Source organism: Solanum dulcamara, chromosome 7 (genome assembly GCF_947179165.1).
Source record: "Solanum dulcamara chromosome 7, daSolDulc1.2, whole genome shotgun sequence".
NCBI lineage: Eukaryota > Viridiplantae > Streptophyta > Magnoliopsida > Solanales > Solanaceae > Solanum > Solanum dulcamara.
In genome coordinates, this window is record NC_077243.1 from 59,478,224 (window position 1) to 59,499,338 (window position 21,115).

The following is a 21,115-nucleotide window of genomic DNA, read 5'->3' on the forward strand; positions in this document are numbered from 1 at the left end:
ATGCCAAATTTTGACCCAATTTTAGTTTCATTTGTAATTATTGCAACATGGGTATCGTTGGCCTTGTTTTGATATGTTCTTCGCTAATTTAATAGAGTAGCATCATTTTAAGGCAGACCAGAAAGGAAAGACTCAAATTTAGTGGTTCGGGTGCAGTTTCAACTTTGAGGTAGGCTATGGCTTACTCTTTTTTAGACTTGGCTTGGCTAGAATTTGTATATTTTTAGTAATAATACATAATTAGGTTGGTGATTTAGGTGTTGATAGTCTATTGCAAAGTTAGGAGTTGATGATCATCGTTAGTGATTAGTTGGGGCTTTAGTCGTTGGATCCTTATTCTAGGTGATTTCTTTGCTTGTTTATATCGCTTAGAATCCTTAGAGCTTTCTCCTAAGTGATTTGAACATAGTATGTTGTTTGTTTGACTTATTTGGTTTTGGTTGCCGGTTGGTGTGACTTTGGTGTATGCTTATATCTTGCTAGCTTTAAATATTAAAATATTGGGCCCGAGGTCGTATTTTTGGTACACCGGAGTCTTGGGTTAGTGATTTGACACCTCTGACGGGACTTTTACTCAACTTGAGTGATATATATTTTTGACTTACTACTTTTATTGATTTGCCTTGCCGATGTTAAAAAACCTTTTTTAAAAAAGAATAAAATGAAAATTTTAAGATTTTTGATTTATAAATAAGTTTAATAATTTTAAGAATATACCGGTGATATTTTAATTATAGAAATTCTATTCAAAAGCTCGAGGCGTGAATTCTGGGTGGACCATTTATACATATTTTGGGTTATTATTATTATTATTATTATTGAGAAACTCGAGGTGTGAATTTTGGGTGGCCCATTGATACATATTTTAGGTATTATTATTATTATTATTATTGAGAAACTCGAGGTATGAATTCTAAGTGGCCTATTGGTACATAGATTGGGTATTATTATTAATATTATTCAGAAACTCGAGGTGTGAATTCTGGTTTGCCCGTGATTCGGGTCATGATTGAGTGGTATCAGAGCTTAGGTTCACCGATCCCACCATTATAGGAGCAAGTGTCTAGTAAGTCCCATGGATTGGTATGATTACATTCGTATCCAATCTTCGGGAGGATAGAGTGGACAAGATCTAGTCAGAGTGGACGAGGACCCCCTATGCCTATTGATAGAGCCCCAGCTAGGGGTAGAGATCGAGACCGACACAGAGGTCGGGGCAGATCTCAGACCACAGCACTAGTGCTGGAACCTAATATAGAGGTTGAGCAGTTCGAGCCTCAACCAGCGAAGGAGCATCCAACCCATCCTCCACCCGGATACATAGTTACACCAGTGTTACAGGATACTCTGGCCTGGATCCTCAGCTTCATAGAGGGCATGTCTCAAGCAGGGAAACTACCCAGCATATCTACTAGACCCTAGGTTCGAGGGGAGGCTCAGACTTTAGGGCAGCCAGGGGTATAGTATGATCCGGCCCCAGTTCTACAGCTTACTACTATAGCTCCTCATCTAGTGATTCAGCCTACACCTACAATTGTTCAGCACATGGTAGCTAGGTAGGTTATGACTGCAAAGGAGCAAAAGATGTAGGGAGGTTTACAGATTGGCCCCTCCTAGGTTTCTAGGTACCGCGGGCGAGAATTCCCATGAGTTTCTGGTTAGTTGCTAGGAGAGGTTGCATAACCTCGGGTTTTTAGAGTCTTACGGGGTCAATTACATTTCTTTTAAGTAGGATGGACTAGCAAATCAATGGTGGAGGTCTTATCTTAACTGCAGACCTGGGAGATTACCACCGATGTCATGGACTTAGTTCTCGGAGGCTTTCTTAGAGAAGTATGTACCCCGCAATTTGAGGGAGAGGTTGAGAGATGAGTTCACATCGCTGGTACAGGGATCGATGATGTTCACAGAATATGAGTCTCAATTTCATGAGCTCTCCAGACAGGCTACCATGATTATACCGACAGAAGAGGAGCGGGTACACCGATTTGTTAGAGGGTTAATGTTCACTTAAGGTTGGATAAAGAGTAGATGGTTGCAGCGGGCTATTTATTCTTGAAGATAGTAGACCATGCCCATACTATTGAGGCTATACATCATGAGGCCTTTGGAGGCAGCGACAAGAGGCCTTGCCACCAGGGCAGTTTCAGTGGATACCAGTCACACGGTAAGGGTTCCTTTAGCGAAGGCCATTCACAACGATATCCATCTAGTAGATCGGTACAAGCAGTGTTACATCTTATTGATGGTGGATCAGCAGGTGTCGGTGGTCAAAGTGGCCAGACTTCTGGTTAGTCTTCTTGGGGTCAGACTTTTGGGTATTTGGGCTATGATGGCCATTAAAATTTAGTTGGGACATCACAGAAAGGTTTATTTAGAGAGTCGTGCTATGAGTATGGTGTGATAGGTCAATTTTCCAGTGAGTGTCCTACTATTAGCCATCATAGATGCCAGATATGCTAGAGTCAACAGGATCAGCAGGTTCAAGCCCACATGGCCCAGTTCAACATCCCAAAAAGATTATGCAGGGTGGTAGAGGCGAGTCTCGGGGTACTAGGGGTAGTCCCCAGGCAGGACGGGCAGATGGTAGAGGTGGACATAATCATATGTATGCCTTTTTTAGTAGGACGAGGGTGGAGACATCATATGCCATCATCACAGGTATAATCTCGGTCTCTTAGCAGTCTGCCTATGCCTTATTTGATCTAGGGTCCACTTACTCATATGTGTCTGCCGATTATGCTACTCGATAGGATGTTTTATGTGAGCCATTGCTTATGCCTATGTGTGTAGCTACCCACTCGGGTGATTCTTTAGTTATGGATTGAGTATATTGATCCTGTGTAGTGACTATTATGGGGTATGATACTAGAGTGGACCTGATTGTGCTAGGTATGGTAGAGTTTAACTTGATTCTAGGCATGGATTAGTTGTCTACTCATCACGTAATTTTGGATTACTTCTCCAAAACCGTTACTTTATGTATCCCTGGTATTTCTTCGATCGTGTGGACAGGTGAAGTTAGTCATGTGTCGTGTGGTATGATTTCCTTCCTTAGATCTCAATAGTTAGTGGGGAAGGGATGTTTGGCCTATCTTGCTTGTGTTTGTAATACTAGTGCTGACACTCCTTCTATTGATTCTATTCCGATGGTCCGAGAGTTCCCTAATGTATTTCCGACTAATTTGTATGGTCTTCCTCCTGAGCGTGATATTGATTTTGGCATTGATGTTGAGTTGGGTACACAACCAATCTCCATTCCACCGTATCAGATGGCTCCAGTTAAGTTAAGGGAGCTTAAGGTGCAGCTGCGGGACCTCTTGAGTAAGGAGTTTATGAATCCCAGTGTGTCTCATTGGGATGCTCTTGTTGTATTTGTAAAAAAGAAGGATGGTACCTTGAATATATTTATTGATTACAAACAGTTAAATAACCTAACCATTAAGAATAGGTACCAGATATAGTAGATTAATAATTTATTTGACCATCTCTAGGGTGCAGCAGTATTCTCTAAGATAGACTTAAGGTCAGGGTATCACTAAGTGAGGATTAGGGAGTCAGATGTCACTAAGACTACTATCAAGACTCAATATGGGCACTGTGAGTTCTTAGTCATATCTTTCGTGTTGACTAATGTGCATGCCGCATTCATGGATTTGATAAACCATGTGTTCAGGTCCTACATGGACTGCTTTATCAATGTGTTTATTGATGATATTCTAGTCTACTCCGGGAGTAAAGAGCAGCACTAGTAGCACTTGAGGATAGTACTTCAGACCTTGCAAGATCAGTAATTATATGCAAAATTTACTAAGTGTAAATTTTAGCTTGAGTCTGCAGCATTCCTCAGGAACGTGGTCTCTAAGGATAGGATTATGGTAGATCCAGTGAAGATAGAGATAGTTCGTGATTGGGCTAGGCCCACTTCTCCTACCAAGGTTCATAGTTTCATCGGGTTAGCAGATTATTACAGATGATTTTTGCAGGATTCTCTTCTATTGCAGCGCCTTTGACCAGATTGACTTAGAAGAATATTCCTTTTTAGTGGTCTAACGAGTGTGAGGTGAGCTTCCTGAAGCTCAAAGCCTTGTTGACTTAAACTTTGATTCTTACTCTTCGTGTCGAGGGTCAGGGATTTATAGTGTACTGTGATGCTTCAGGTGTTGACTTGGGTTACTTTCTGATAGAGCAAGGTAGAGTTATTGCATATTCTTTAAGGCAGCTGAAGGTGCATAAGCGGAACTATCCCACGCGTGATATGGAGTTGGCGGTGGCAGTCTTCGCCTATCTTGCTTATGTCTGTAATACTATTGCTGACACTCTTTCTATTGAGTCTATTCTGATGGTCCGAGAGTTCCCTAATATATTTCTGACTAATTTTTCTGGTCTTTCTCCTGAGCGTGATATTTAGTTTGGCATTGATGTTGAGTTGGATACACAGCCAGTCTCCATTCCATCATATCGGATGGCTCCAGTTAAGTTGAGGAAGCTTAAGGTACAGCTGCAGGACCTCTTGAGTAAGGGGTTTATCAAGCCCAGTGTGTCTTATTGGGATGCTCTTGTTGTATTCGTGAAGAAGAAGAACGGTACCTTGAATATGTGTATTGATTACAGACAGCTAAATAAGCTAACCATCAAGAATAGATACCAGATATAGTGGATTGATAATTTATTTGACCAGCTCTAGGGTGCAGCTGTGTTCTCTAAGATAGACTTAAGGTCAGGGTATCACTAGGTGAAGATTAGGGAATCAGATGTCACTAAGACTACTATCAGGACTCGATATGGGCACTATGAGTTCTTAGTCATATCTTTCGTGTTGACTAATGTGCATACCGCATTCATGGATTTGATAAACCATGTGTTCAGGTCCTACTTGGACTCTTTTATCAATGTATTTATTGATGATATTCTAGTCTACTCCGGGAGTAAAGAGCAGCACTAGTAGCACTTGAGGATAGTACTTCAGACCTTGCGAGATTAGTAATTATATGCAAAATTTACTAAGTGTAAATTTTGGCTTGATTCTGCAGCATTCCTCAGGAACGTGGTGTCCAAGGATGGTATTATGGTAGATCCAACAAAGATAGATACAGTTCATGATTAGGCTAGGCCCACTTCTCCTACCGAGGTTCGTAGTTTCATCGGGTTAGCAGGATATTATAGATGATTTATGGAGGGTTCTCTTCTATTGCAGCGCCTTTGACCAGATTGACTTAGAAGAATGTTCCTTTCCAGTGGTCTAATAAGTATTAGGCGAGCTTCCTGAAGCTCAAAGCCTTATTGACTTCAGCTTCGATTCTTACTCTTCGTGTCGAGGGTCAGGGATTTATAGTGTACTGTGATGCTTCAGGTGTTGACTTGGGTTACGTTCTGATAGAGCAAGGTAGAGTTATTCATATTTTTCCAGGCAGCTGAAGGTGCATAAGCAGAACTACCCCATACATGATGTAGAGTTGGCGGTGGCAGTCTTTGCCTATCTTGCTTATGTCTGTAATACTAGTGCTGACACTTCTTCTATTGATTTTATTCCGATGGTCCGAGATTTCCCTAATGTATTTCTAACTAATTTGTCTAGTGTTCCTCCTGAGCATGATATTGATTTTGGTATTGATGTTGAGTTAGGTACACAGCCAGTCTCTATTCCACCCTATCGGATGGCTCCAATTAAGTTGAGGGAGCTTAAGGTGCAGCTGCAGGACCTTTTGAGTAAGGGGTTTATCAAGCCTAGTGTGTCTCATTGAGATGCTCTTGTTGTATTCGTGAAGAAGAAGGATGGTACCTTAAATATGTGTTTTGATTACAGACAGCTAAATAAGCTAACCATTAAGAATAGGTACTAGATATAGAAGATTGATAATTTATTTGACCAGCTCTAGGGTGCAACAGTGTTCTCTAAGAAATACTTAAGGTCAGGGTATCACTAGGTGAGGATTAGGGAGTCAGATGTCACTAAGACTACTATCAGGACTCAATATGGGCACTGTGAGTTCTTAGTCATATCTTTCGTGTTGACTAATGTGCATGCTGCATTCATGGATTTGATAAACCCTGTGTTCAGGTCCTACTTCGACTCCTTTATTAATGTGTTTATTGATAATATTCTAGTCTACTCCAGGAGTAAAGACAAGCACTAGTAGAACTTGAGGATAGTACTTCAGACCTTGCGAGATCAATAATTGTATGCAAAATTTACTAAGTGTGAATTTTGGCTTGAGTCTACAACATTCCTCAGGAACGTTGTGTCTAAGGATGGGATTATGGTAGATCCAGCAAAGATAAAGATAGTTTGTGATTGGACTAGGCCCATTTCTCCTACCGAGGTTCATAGTTTCATCGGGTTAGCAGGATATTACAGATGATTTATGGAGGAATCTCTTCTATTGCAGCGCCTTTGACCAGATTGACTTAGAAGAATGTTCCTTTCCAGTGGTCTAACGAGTGTGAGGCGAGCTTCCTGAAGCTCAAAGCGTTGTTGACTTCAGCTTTGATTTTTACTCTTTGTGTCGAGGGTCAGGGATTTATAGTGTACTGTGATTCTTCAGGTGTTGACTTGGGTTACTTTCTGATAGATCAAGGTAGAGTTATTGCATATTCTTCCAGGCAGCCAAAGGTGTATAAGCGGAACTACCCCATACGTGATGTAGAGTTGGCGGTGGCAGTCTTCGCCTATCTTGCTTATGTTTGTAATACTAGTGCTGACACTCCTTCTATTGATTTTATTCCAACGGTCCGAGAGTTCCCTAATGTATTTCTGACTAATTTGTCTAGTCTTCCTCCTGAGCATGATATTGATTTTGGTATTGATGTTGAGTTAGGTACACAGCCAGTCTCCATTCCACCCTATCGGATGGCTCTAATTAAGTTGAGGGAGCTTAAGGTGCAGCTGCAGGACCTTTTGAGTAAGGGGTTTATCAAGCCTAGTATGTCTCATTGAGATGCTCTTGTTGTATTCGTGAAGAAGAAGGATGGTACCTTAAATATGTTTTTTGATTACAGATAGCTAAATAAGCTAACCATCAAGAATAGGTACCAGATATAGTGGATTGATAATTTATTTGACTAGCTCTAGGATGCAGCAGTGTTCTCTAAGATAGACTTAAGGTCAGGGTATCACTAGGTGAGGATTAGGGAGTCAGATGTCACTAAGACTACTATCAGAACTCGATATGGGCACTATGAGTTCTTAGTCATATCTTTCGTGTTGACTAATGTGCTTGCCGCATTCATGGATTTGATAAACCATGTGTTCAGGTCCTACTTGGACTCCTTTATCAATGTGTTTATTGATGACATTCTAGTCTACTCTGGGAGTAAAGAACGGTACTAGAAGCAGTTGAGGATAGTACTTCATACATTGCGAGAACAGTAATTGTATGCAAAATTTATTAAGTGTGAATTTTGGCTTCAGTCTGCAGCATTTCTCAGGAACGTGGTGTCCAAGGATGGGATTATGGTAGATCCAGCGAAGATAGAGATAGTTCATGATTGGTCTAGGCCCATTTCTCCTACCGAGGTTCGTAGTTTCATCGTGTTAGCAGGATATTACAGATGATTTATGGAGGGTTCTCTTCTATTGAAGCGCCTTTGACCAGATTGACTTAGAAGAATGTTCCTTTCCAGTGGTCTAACAAGTGTGAGGCGAGCTTCTTGAAGCTCAAAGCCTTGTTGACTTCAGCTTCGATTCTTACTCTTTGTGTCGAGCGTCAGGGATTTATAGTGTACTGTGATGCTTCAGGTGTTGACTTGGGTTACGTTCTGATAGAGCAAGGTAGATTTATTGCATATGCTTTCAAGCAGCTGAAGGTACATAAGCGGAACTACCCCACACTTGATGTAGAGTTGGCGGTGGCAGTCTTCGCATTGAAGATTTGGAGGCATTACTTATATGTAGCCCATTGTGAGATATACATTGACCATTGTAGTCTTTATTACATATTCATCCCGAAGGACCTTAATTTGAGATAGCGCAGGTGGTTGGAGTTACTGAACGACTATGATATCACTATTCTCTATCACCCGAGCAAGGCAAATATGGTAGCAGATGCCTTGAACTGGAAGGCGGTGAGTTTGGGGAGTTTTGAATTCTTATTAGTTTAGGAGCGGCCTCTAGCTTCGAACATTCAATCCTTAGCTAACCAGATGGTTTGCCTTGATATTTTTGAGCCGGGCAGGGTACTTTCTTGTGTAGAGGCTAGGTTTTCCTTGATGGAGCAGATTTAGGCACAACAATTTGAGAACCCACAACTGAGGGTGATTCGGGATAAGGTACTCAGTGTAGAGGCTAGGAAAGCGACCTTAGATCAAGAGGGTATTTTGAGGATTGAGGGTCGTATATATGTTCCTAGAGTTGGAGATCTAGTTAGGCTCATCCTTGAGGAGGACCATTCTTCCAGATATTCCATTCATCCCGGTGCGGCAAAGATGTATCATGGCCTATGACAGCATTACTAGTGGTGTGGGATGAAGTGGGACATTGTAGCTTTTATGTCTAGGAGCTTGAACTGTCAACAGGTCAAGTTCAAGCATTAGAGGGCGGGTGGTTTGACCTAGCGACTACCCATTCCAAAGTGGAAGTTGGAGCAGATAGCTATGGAATTTGTAGTAGGGTTACCACGTACCTCCCGATGTTTTGATTCTTTTTGGGTTATCGTAGATCGATTAACCAAGTCTGCTCACTTCTTACTGGTCCTGACTACCTATACTTCACAGAAGTTGGCTCAGATTTACATTCGAGAGGTGGTCCAATTTCATGGGGTGCCGGTATCTATCATTTCAGACAGTCATACTTAGTGCACTTCACACTTCTGGGTCTATTTAGAAAGATTTGGGCACCCAAGTTGATCTCAGCACAGCTTTCCACCCCCAGACCGATGGGCCAGTCAGAAAGGACTATTTAGGTCTTAGAGGACATGCTACAAGCCTGTGTTATCAATTTTGGAGGTCAGTGGGATCAGTCTTTGGACTTGGTAGAGTTTGCCTATAGTAACAGCTATCATTTGAGCATCGAGATGACACTGTTTGAGGTATTATATGGTAGGAGATGTCGTTCCCCAGTAGGTTGGTTTGATGCATTTAAGGTTAGGCCTTGGGGAACCGATTTGCTGCTTGAGTTGATGGACAGAGTTCATATGATTCAGGAGAGTCTCTGTACTATCCAGTGTAGGAAGAAGAGTTATGCTGATTAGAAGGTGCGGCCCTTAGAGTTTATGGTTGTAGACCGAGTATTCCTGCGAGTGTCACCCATAAAGGGCATGATGAGATTCAGGAGGAGGGGTAAGCGAATCCCCAGGTTTATTGGCCCATTCGACATCTTAATATGGGTAGGGGAGGTAGCTTATGAGTTGGCCTTACCCCACCATTATTAGGTGTTCACCTTGTATTCCATATTTCTATGCTACGGTGGAAGATTCCAGATAAGTCTCATGTGCTTCAGTGGGATTCGGTTTAATTTGATAAGTCCTTGGCCTTTGAGGAGGATTCTATCGCTATTTTGGATAGGCAGGTCCATTAGTGAAGGTCCAGTAGAGGAATCATCCAATTAAGGAGGCTACTTGGGAGATCGAGAAGGACATGCAAACCCGATATCCTCATCTTTTCAGGCCACTAGGTACCTTTCTTCCTTGACTCTCGAGGACGAAAGTCCTTTTAGTAGTGGATGTTGTAATGACCTCCAAGGTCATTTTCGCATTTATGCATATTTTTACCATTTTACCCATTCTCGTAGCTTCTTTATAGCTTATATGTGATATTGGGGTGGGTGGCATGCTTCCCAAGGTGCCCAATTGAGTTTTGAGGTAGTTTGGCCATTTTTTAGGCTTAAAGTTTGAAAGAGTTGATTTTAGTCAGCATCTGGAGATTCTGGCATCATATGAAAATTCCAACAGTTCCATCAGCTCTGAAAGGTCCATTTGGGTCTAGTATGAAGGTTGGTTTGGGTTTTGAAATCTTCATTTTGAGTTTATGCGATTACGCATTTTAACTTTAAAGCTTTGTCCAAGTTTAACTTTGTTCAACTTTTTGAGTTTACGCGCTTGGATGAAAATTCTATCAGCGTGGTTAACTCTAGAATGCCGAGTTTGGTCTAGAACAATCTTTGGTTCGGTTCTGCAGGTGCTCGGAATCAGCTTTTGGCTGATTGTTCATTTTGAAAGCTTTCTTTGGAAAGTGTTGACTTTTTTCAACCTTTCAATGAAACGACCTCCGTTGGAAAAATCATAGATTCTATTGAGTCTGAAATGCCATTTTTAATTGGGTAGCATAGTTTGTTTGTGTTCATGGGATTTTGAATGAATTCTGGACCTCCATCGGAGAAAGACTCCTTTCTCCAAAGTTCAGCACCAGCTGAATTGGTGGTGTAGGGCTTTTTACTCTTCGTGTTTGCGACCCAGGGGTCTGTGATCGAGAAGGTCTGAAACCCTGGGCATCGCAATCACACAATTGACCATCACGATCGCGATGGTTTAGTTGGAGAAAACCTCATGATCGCAAGGCCTAGGTCGCGATAAGTAAATTCATTGTTTTTAGGGAATTAAAGAGCTCATTTCCAGCAGCTAAGTCCCATTTTGGGAGTTAGCATTTTTGGAAATTTTGAGAACATTTCTTGACCATTTTCGATCATTTTCATTTCAGTGCGTTGGGGATTCTTCTGGGAACATTTCTAAACCTTTTTCCGTCTAAAACCTAGTAAGTTTTGCGTAAATTTTATTATTTCTTGCATTTTAACACTATTCTAGGACTTGAAATAGGTTGGGTTATTTGAGCTCTTTCGGTGGTCAGAATGTGCCCATTTTTGGGGCACAAGTTCCTTAATTTATTTGGGACCTTGAGATAAAGTTGGATTTTCTATTTTGTGCGTGGGTCCTAATGCCGAATTTTGACTTGATTTTAGTTTCGTCTGTAATTATAGAAATATGGGTATCGTTGGCCTTATTTTGATATGTTCTTTGATAATTTGATAGATTAACATCATTTAAAGGTGTCTCAGAAAGGAAAGAGTCGAATTTAGCCATTTGGGTGAGGTAGGCTATGGAATCCTCTTTTGTAGACTTGGCTTGGCTTGAATTTGTATATTTTGAGTAGTAATGCATGATTAGGTTGGTGATTTAGGTATTAATAGTCCATTGGGAAGTTGGGAGTCGATTATCATCGTTAGTGATTAGTTGGGGCTTTAGTTGTAAGATCCTTATTCTAGGTGATTTCTTGGCTTGTTTATATCGCTTAGAATCCTTAGAGCTTGCTCCTAAGTGATTTTAACATAGGATGTCGTTTGTTTGACTTATTTGGTTTTGGTTGCCAGTTGGTGTGATTTCGGTGTATGCCTATATCTTGCTAGCTTTTAATATTGAAATGTTGGGCCCGAGGCCGTGTTTTTGTATACCAGAGTCTCGAGTTAGTGATTTGACATCTCTGATGGGATTTTTACTCAACTCGAGTGATATAAGACTTTGACTTACTACTTTTATTGATTTGCCTCGACGGTGTTAAAAACCCTTTTTTTTAAAGAATAAAATGGAAATTTTAAGATTTTTGATTTATAAATAACTGTAATGATTTAAAGGAAATACCAGTGATATTTTAATTATGGCAATCCTATTGAGACGCTCGAGGCGTGAATTCCGGGCGGCCCATTGATACATAATTTGGGTTGTTGTTATTATTATTATTATTATTATTATTATTATTATTATTGAGAAACTCGAGGTGTGAATTTTGGGTGGCCCTTTGATACATAACTCGGGTATTATTATTATTATTATTATTATTATTATTATTATTATTATTGAGAAACTCGAGGTGTGAATTTTGGGTGGCCCGTTGATACATATCTCGGGTATTATTATTATTATTATTGAGAAACTCGAGGTGTGAATTTCGTGTGGCCCGTTGATACATATCTCGAGTTATTATTACTACTATTATTGAGAAACTCAAGGTCTGAATTTCGGGCGGCCTATAATACATATTCGGGTTACTGTTACTATTACTATTACCATTATTGGGAAGCTCGAGGCATAAATTTCGGGCGCTTCATGATATTGTTGAGGATATTGAGCCTTAGCTACGAGTTTACATTCAGTATTCTTTCGATATTTTTATAAGATGAGATTATTGATGTGCTTACTTGATTGGTTGGACTTGGTTGACTGTCGTATGATTTTTCTCGTGCCCCTTTTCCTGTATTTGTAGTTTGTATTCTTCTCTTATTGTTATTAGTATCATCGTGCTGCTTATTATATATTTTATTCTTTTTGAGCTCGGTCGGCCTATGATGCCTATTGGGTACCCCATGTTTTGGTACTCCTACTACACTTTTGCATCTTTTTGATACAGTCCCCAGTTCGATCAACCCTCAGCTCGCGCCTGATCATCCGTAGCAGTGCCATTTTTGGATTGTGGTGAGCTTCCGGCATTCAAAGACTTGCTATATTCCCTCTTTTGCTCTGACTTGCATTTTGTATTTTAGACAGACAGATCTGTATTGTATATTTATATATATTGTCAGCTTTTGTACTTAGTAGCTCCTGTATATGTGACAACAGGTCCGGGGTTTGGTCTAGTGTGAGTTCATCATTTCTTTTGGTCACTATCAGACCTTTTGTATATTTTGTATCGTATTTATATATTTATGCCTTGGCCTGACTTTTCTTGGGTTATATTCCTTTGTTTCCTCCTTCTTATGTTATTAATTATTTAGTTAGATTGAGATTTGTCTTTCGTTTGTCTTGGATTTGGCATGCCTACTCAGGGGTTATGGTAGGCGTCATCATGACCTGAATTCGGATCGTGACACCTAATCCAAACATACTAGCCATCACTATTTCAAAACCATAGTCACATTTATTCCACCAAGAATAGGTTCATCACAAAACAGGCCAATAAGTGATCATTTCACATAAAATCTAGCATATTTTCTTTCATATACACGTATGCATACCATGAAGTAATTTAACAAGTACATGAAACATATATGGAAAACAAAACCATTACCTAACCCAGTAACATTACCCATATCAAATCAATAAACTTTATGCCCATTACCAAATAGGTTCTAAAAATACTAGACAACCATGACCTGTCACACACTTAAGAATTTTCTCCATTATCTTAGCATAAATAAACATGCACACTACATGGATCTATTGATCACCCATCTTAAATCAATAACATCATGATAACTAGAAATACCGTTTTAGAAACAACTAAAACATTAAGTTTCCATAAACTCAATCCAATAGATTATGAAAGATAGACATACAATTTAGCAACAACTAAAGTATTGAGTCCCCATAAACTCAATACAATAGTTAAAACAATCATGACCACAAATACAAAATGGCCTGGACTCTCAGTCTTAAGTCTTGACTTAATAAATACATTACATCGCATTAAGACCCTTAACATAATTTCAAAATCAACCCTAATAATGCATAGGCAAAATTTCAGCATCACATTGTTTAAAACCAGTTATGAACCATGTTAAAGAAAATATTTCATGACAACAAATTTGCTATTATGAAACAATAGCCCTTTTCTCACATAGTTCCCAGTCAATCCTGACTGTCCTGAAATCAGAGTTTCTCTACAGTCATAAATCATTCTTTCCCCTTACCATCTTTACCAGTGGTAAGTCCGCGCACAATTAAGATTTATATTTCCTCACATAAGTATATAATTTAACACGTCAGAAATTCATTTGTTAATCACATTAAAGTTTATCACTAGACCATTACACATAACCAAGTAATGACCCTTTTTCAGAAAATAAGTTCACAGAAACTTAAACAATCATATCCCAAAGAATTTCAACCATTTAGGCTAGAACCTTTACACAGAGATTTTTATCTTAGGCAACATAAAATTCACAACACATCGTACTATCCGTGCAAGGAAAATTCACACATCATATGATTCATGTAAGCATAATTCACACATCATCCATCATGCAAATATCACTATGCACAGTATCACAAACTCTGGAACCACATCACAAAAGCAAGTCAAACTCATTAAATTAATTTGCTTCATAGATGACCATTCATTGATCATCCATGCACTTACATAGCCTCTATGGCCAGATACCAATTGAAACCTTCTTGGTTTCAATTTTTCTTTCTTGTGTCCCTTTAGCCTCAATAACGACATAAAGTTTACTTTATTGAGATACCAATTAGACTCAACATATACCACAAGTGACAAACTACAATAAAGGAGAGAAGAAATGGAATGACTTCCTAGAATACTTCATACCTTCCCAAAGATTAGATGTGGATGTCACCACACTAATCCGTAAGAGTCTATTCCACACTTGCTCTTATACGAAGAGACCGATAAATTGGGTTCTGATACCAACTTGTCACGACCCAACCCATTGGGCCGTGCAGACACCTACTCTAACACCTAAATAGGAAAACCCTTACAATATATCATGCATAAGTTTAACAAAATACTATTAATAGTCCTAAAAGAGTAGTAAAGACACCATAAATTAATTTAACTATCCAAGGTTTATAACAAGAAACACTTAACACCCCTAAGGTACTAGTCTAAATAGGTACAAGAGTTTCTAAAGATATAAAGTATACATAGAGTAATGACACAGCTCCCACCATAAAGAAGGAAGAGTAGAAGTTGTTGGAGAATCATCTTCATTATCACCTAAGAAACATCACTGACCCTTTCGTGAATAGCCGGGACATTAAGGAACATCCAGAAAGCCATTTTGGAAATCGATCTGATTCTATCTCTTTTCGTTCCGTTTGAAGAAAGGAAGGATCCCAAGAATCGATCATGCCAAGTGGCATAGCAAGAGTAGAATTAGTATAAACAACATGTATTCGTAGGCTTATCGGTCAACCCGATACCCACCAAAAAATATAAAGAAATTAACAAGAAGAAAGCATGCTCTTAAGGGCATACACTCGTCAAACCTTTATTACTACTCTAATCATTCTCGATAACCTTATTAAAGTCGCTCAAGACTAAATCTCATCTCTTATAGTTGATCCGCTGCAAACTCTAATATAGATCAAGGCCTAGCAAACTCTAATATAGATCAAGCCTAAATCCCTTCTAATTGATCCGCTGAAAACTCTAATATAGATCAAGCCTAAATCCCAAGATTAGGATTATGAATTTCACAGTATTGGGATTGTAGGCCCATCACAACAACATATCAATCATCCAACCACAACAATTAAATGCATGGTAAATATCACAACATTACTCAGTCACTATTAAGGGTCTCTATATGATATAGACTAAACTATAACTTAAAGCGATAGGCAATCAAATCGGTTCATGGCATGAGATATTTCAACACTAAATCATTCACATTACTCAAGTAATTCACAAGAAATAATCAGCATAAACACACATAATTATCGATATAATCATTCACTAATAAGGAAGATAGCATTGGGGTAGAGGTCTACAATGTAATACTAAAGTATGACCGGGGGAGATATATGCTAACTATGGGTAGGAAGCAGGAACCATTATATAAAAAATTACATCCCTTTATATACATTATAAATCATAACCCACAGGTCTCAAAGATCTCCTAACAATCTAGCAATAGTCTATATTTAATACCGCAAGGGTCATTTGGCCTTCTAAATAGTTTTCACCAAGATTAACATTCAAGTATTGAACCTTTATCACTAGTTACATAATAATCATGATCCACAACATACATTCTCACTCTAAATATCAATTGACAATCTTTTAACCATCTAGACTCCATGCCCAAAGGCCTAGGCATTAAATCTCCCGTCAATCTATAATATATTAAGATATGGGAATGAATTTATAACTACTCAATTGAGAAAACTTATCCTACCTGGGCGCCAATTAATTTTAGAAGGCTTATAGTATTATCCTTGACTTTCGTAAGGAGAATCTATGAAGACGACCTGAAATCCATGGGTTGTAGCCTTCCTTGTGCTAGGAATCTCTTCTTCCCTTTTCTCCAATCCTGGAGAAGCTTATTGGGGGTTTCTAGGGTAAACCTTATCTATTTCGGCACTTAGGGGAAGAATGAGATAATAAAAAGATGCCTCCCTTTCATTCTGTCCCATCAAATCCTGCACTAGCGGCCCTAATCTAGTTTTGGCGGCCCAGCATGGACAGTGCTCATTAAAATAGGCATAATATTTTAGTCTGAACTCCAAATAAGGAAAATGTAGTGGAATTGGAAAGAAGACTCATAGATGTTTAATTTTATAGGTCATGGACTACCTAATTCATTATAAAATAAGATACATAGTCATTTGAAGTTAGCCCTAGTTTGAACTCAAGTCCAAAACTAAATTAGAAAGACACTTTCAACTCAACTTTGCGATAGGAGCATAGTACGACCTTAATTCAAAGATAATGCACTCGCATACTAAGAAATTGTTCCTAATATTATGACAAAAGATATTCGTATACATTTATCATATATATTTTTAGTAACGATGGGCTAGTTCATTACAGTATGGGTATCCCAAAACAAAACCAATCAAAATTACAAACCAAATAATTACAATGGTGGCCAAAGTTATAGACAAAATAACTAAGACTTAAGGGAAAGAAAGTTGTGGCTAATATACATGGTGTCCTATGATATGGTATCTACTCATGGAGAAGAACAGTCACAAGGCAGCAACTTCCAAAATGCACCTATCAGTAGCCTCTAAAATGCTAACATTACAAAGGAACAATGTAGACAAATTATAGATCTATTGCAATACTTTCAAATTGAGAATGTTGGGGGGGTCCAAATTCCCCAAGTATCAATGCTGTCTTTATGAATTTTGTAGGTATTGTGGTCTGTTCCTCCTCTATTAATTTTGATAGTCCTTCATGTAAATATTTTGAATCAAGTGCTGACTTGTGGATCATAGACTCAAGGGCATCAAATCACATGACCTTTAATAGAACTTCCCTAACCAACATTACTACTCTACCATATCCTATATTAGTCTCACTCCCTAGTGGATACAAAGTTAAAGTAACAGAATTTGGTGATGTATCAATCACATCTAAGATCATTTTGCATAGAGTATTATTTATGTCTTCTTTAAATATAATCTTGTATCAGTCCATTCCCTATCCCTTTCCATTAAATGCATAGTATTGGTCACTAATGCATTTTGTCTAATACAGGCCCCTTCAATGAAGAGGCCTCAGGTGATTGGTAATATCAAAGATGGGATCTACTTCATGTGTTCAAAACGTATGAAGAACACTGATAGTGTTGCTATGAATTCACTATGTTGTTGTCTTTGTGACAATAGTTCTCCTTTTGTTTCTAATGAAAGTAAGACACACAATTCTTCAATTAGTAAACCATGTCCTGTAAACAAGTCTAAGTTGTTCACTACTGATAAGAACAACAGTCCTTTTGTATGTACTTCTGCTTCAGATAATAAATATGTCTTTCTTGATAATGATTCTTGTATGACTGGCAGAGACAGTGTAGACTTATTTTGGCATAAAACACTAGGTCATGTACTTTTTGTTAAAATGAGGAATATCCCCACACTTCCAGCCACCTTTTCTCCAAAACAACTCTTCTTATGTACTTTTTGTCCCATGGCAAGGCAAGAAAGGTTGTCATTTAGCCAAAGTACCAGCAAAACCAAATTCAAATTTGAGTTACTTCATGTTGACTTATGGGGACCATATCAAGTACCCACATATGATAACTACAAATACTTCATAACCTTGGTAGATGATTATAGCAGATCTACCTAGACACATTTTCTGAGTACCAAAAGCAATGTCTTGCATGTTCTAAAAGTTTTCACAAACATGGTAGAAAACCATTTCACCACCACAGTTAAAAGCATTAGGCCTGATAATGGCCTGGAATTTGCCAATAATAAATCAACCCAATTATTCCAAACCAAAGGCATTATTCTCCAGAAAAGATGTCCTTATACACCACAACAAAACAGTGTGGTGGAAAGAAAATACAAATACCTACAAGAGACAGCCAGAGCCATTTTGTTTCAGTCAAAATTACCCTTGAGATAATAGAAAGAATGTATCCTAACAGCTACTCATCTTATAAATAAACTCCCTTCAAGCCAACATAAAAACAAACCCCCATTTGAGCTGTTGTACAATAGAAAACCAAACTACAATCAACTTAGATTCTTTGGATGTCTTTGTTATCCCACTGTACCAAAAGTGCTTAGAGATAAATTTGGACCAAGAACCACTCCTCACATCTTTTTGAGATATACCTTTAGAACAAAAGGTTACAAGGTAATGAGTCTTGCTACAAAAAGAATACATATTTCTAGAGATGTAGTATTTCATGAGGATGTCTTTCCTTTTACTCAATCCACTGAAAAATATATTTTTCCTTCTATTCTCCAATCTATTTCTGCTGATTATACTGAATTAAGACCATATAATAGTTTTATGAATGATCACATAAATGAAATTGATCAGGGCACTAACTCTTTACTTTACGCCAACTTTCCAACTAGAATCACCTACCATTAAGCACCAACCTCTGCATCCTCCCATTAACTATTATGTACCACTTCCACAAGTTGCTCCCCCTATAGTATCACAAAGGAGATCCACAGACTAAATAAATTTCCCCAACACTTGAAAGATTACATTATTTCCATTCTTTATTTAAAACCTACCGCACAACCTAATCCCAACCCCAACTTTTCCCTCAATGCTCTATTCACCAAGCACCACCACATATCTCCCAATGTCATTACATCCAACATTCAAGCACTTGTTGAAAATGTTTTTCATGACAGTGAACCATCATCATATGAAAAGGCATCCTTAAGCCCTGCTTGGCAAAAAGCCATGACACAAGAGTTTGAGGCACTCTATAATAACAACAATTTGGATCTTATGAGATTATCTAAAGACAAGCAAGTAATTGGGTGTATATGGGTGTACAAAGTCAAACACAAAGTAGATGAGAGTATAGAAAGATTTAAGGCCAGATTAGTAGTGAAAGTTTACACTCAACAAGTTGGAATAGATTATACATAAACATGCTCACCTGTAGTCAAGATGACCACTGTGAGAACTGTGTTGGCATGTGTTGTCAAGAGGGGATGGGACATGTTTCAAATTGATGTCAATAATGCATTTCTTCATGGTGATCTCTATGAAGAAGTGTACATGAAAGTGCCTCAGGGTCTTGATGTGCAGGATCCATGATTGGTTTGCAAACTCAATAAATCCCTTCATGGACTCAAGCAGGCTAGTAGACAATGCTATGCCAAGTTGACTGATGACTTATCTCTTCAAGGATACACACACTCACATCATTACTTCTCTTTATTTTACAAGAAATCAGGTCTTTTGGTGGTTTTTGTGGCAGTGTATGTAGATGATGTTATTCTGACAGGCACAGACACCACTGAGATTGCACAACTCAAGACTTATTTGGATAACACATTCAAGATCAAGGACCCTGGCAAGTTACACGATTTCCTAGGCCTGGAGATACTTGACACAGTAGGAGAGGTCCTCATTTTCGAGAAGAAATTTGTTCTGGATTTGTTAAAAGAATATAACTTCTTCAATTATAGTCCTATATCATCTCCACTTGATCCTACTGTTAAGCTCAAAGCCAAAAAGGGGACCCCCCTACCTGATCCTATCTATTATAGAAAGTTGATTGGGAAACTGAACTTCCTTACCAATACTAGATTGGACATAGCCTACAGTGTCCAACAACTCAGTTACTTTATGCAAGACCCTGGAGCACCACACTTACAGGAAGATTTTTATCTCCTCGGATATTTAAAGAAGGATCCCACCTTGGGAATTTGCCTATCCAATGATCATGATTGCATAGTCACATCATTTTGTGATTCTGACTGGGCTTTATGTCCAGATGGTCAGTGAGTGGCTATTTGGTTCCACTTGGCAATAGTCCTATCAGCTGAAAATCCAAGAAACAAGAGACCATTTTTTTCTCATCAGCTGTAACTGAATATAGGTCACTTAGAAAGGTGGTAGGAGAATTGAGTTGGTTTCAAGGGTTGCTCACTAAATTGACTATCCCTAATCCATCTCCAATTATTGTTTACTGTGATAGTCAATCTGCCATGCATATAGCCCACAACCCTGTGTTCCATGAGAGAACTAAACACAATTGAAGTTGTTTGCCATTTGGTGAGGAATAAACTTCAGGAGGGGCTCATTTCCCTTCATCATGTCTCCACTACTGAGCATCTTGCTGACATACTTACAAAGGCCTTAACTGGTGTCAAACACACTGCTATCTTAGACAAGTTGATTGTAAAATCATCACCACCAACTTGAGGAGGGGTATTGAAGAACATAATTAACATCTAGCCTAATTATCCTATATTAGCACTCATTAGCTAGTTAGTTAGAGTTAGTTAGTCAGTAGCCTGATTAGTCAGATAGTTGTTAGTTGTTAAAACTAATCCTGATCGTTGGTAAACAGAAGAGAAGTTAGTTAGAATCTTTTACTAGTTGTACTGCTAGCAATCCTACAAACCTGCATATATACTTCACTGTTAATTGAATGAGAGTTTGAGCTCTCATTTTCTCAAAATGGAGAAAGGATCAATTGAAATCCTCGAATTGTTTCTGCTAGACCAATATATTTCTCTGGAGAATCGGTAAATATTTCTGCTACGAAAAAGGGTTGTAATAAGAAACACTCAATTTTTGCGCTTTTGCTACGAGTAAACGATCCTTTTCAGATAATTCGTCCAATCCAAGGATAGTTATAATGTCCTGAAATTCTTTGTAACGTTGTAAAGTTTGCTTAATTCTTTGGGCGGTGAGCAGCAATGAAGACAATAATAAATACAGAAGTTGTCGTCAATAAGGTAGGAATCACCAAAACACCAAACCATCCAATGTAAAGACGATTTTTAGTGCTAGTTATCCAGTTACAGAAGCGACCCCATAGGCTTTCGCTTTCGCGTCTCTCTAAAATTGCAGTCATGATAAAATCTTGGTTTATTTAATCATTAGGGACTCCCAAGCACACGAGTTTTCTACAAATCAAAATAGAAAATGGAAGGCTTGTTCAATTCACGAGAGTTGCTTTCTTCTTCAATTGCCAGCTATGGCTTCCTCATTTTCATTTGTTTGAGTTCTCACC